Here is an 826-nt window from a genome sequence, read left to right on the forward strand (position 1 = left end):
TTACAATAGCCAAAAATCAAGACTGCAGGCCCCCTGGCTCAAAAATTATGAAATTTCAGGATGCCAACAGCTGAGAATGAAACCAAGTGGGGTGCCCTGTGCAGCTGCCCAGGCCGCATGCCTGTGAAGCTGGCCCCAGGAGGAGGCATTCATTCCGCAAACAGGGGGGCTGTTGTGCCAGGTACAAGCCGTGTGGGCTGACAGGAGTCAAGAACTCAGCAGATCTGGGACATGGCGGCTACTCCATAAACGTGCCTTTATCCCACGTAAACCTCACACTAAAATACAACTGTGTTATCATCTTCATTTCACATATAAGAAAACTGACGCTGCAAGGCACGAATTCAGGTCCAGAGCTAGTAAGCAAGAAAGGAGTGAGTTGAACTCAGGTCTGTTGCCACGGCCTCAGTCCCCTCCAGTTCCACAGGCGATGGCAGGAGGCAGCCTGGGGGTCCCAGACCTTCTGTCGAGGCCACGGAATCCCCTCCCTCCGAGCTCAGCCCACTCACTGCTGGCCCATTGCGACCATCAGGTCAAGTGCAGCCTCCCTTCCTCCCGGGTCTGACCGCCCACTCCAGCCTTGGGCTTCCTACGAACCCTCCTTCCTGCCGTGTGACTGCAGGCTTGTGGGCCACGTGCCTGGGTTGGGGTAGGGCTCTGCCTTCCTGCCTGTGCACCTTGGAGGCTTCCCCTTTCTGTGCCTCAGTTTCCTCATCTCTCAACGGGGATGCTAATGTTCCTATTATCATGACCACCATGGGCGGTGGGGGTGAAATGACATCGCCTAAAGCAGTGAGTGGGGCGCTGGGCCGCCAGGGAGTGGGGC

The sequence above is a fragment of the Myotis davidii genome, unplaced genomic scaffold (genome assembly GCF_000327345.1).
Source record: "Myotis davidii unplaced genomic scaffold, ASM32734v1 scaffold732, whole genome shotgun sequence".
NCBI lineage: Eukaryota > Metazoa > Chordata > Mammalia > Chiroptera > Vespertilionidae > Myotis > Myotis davidii.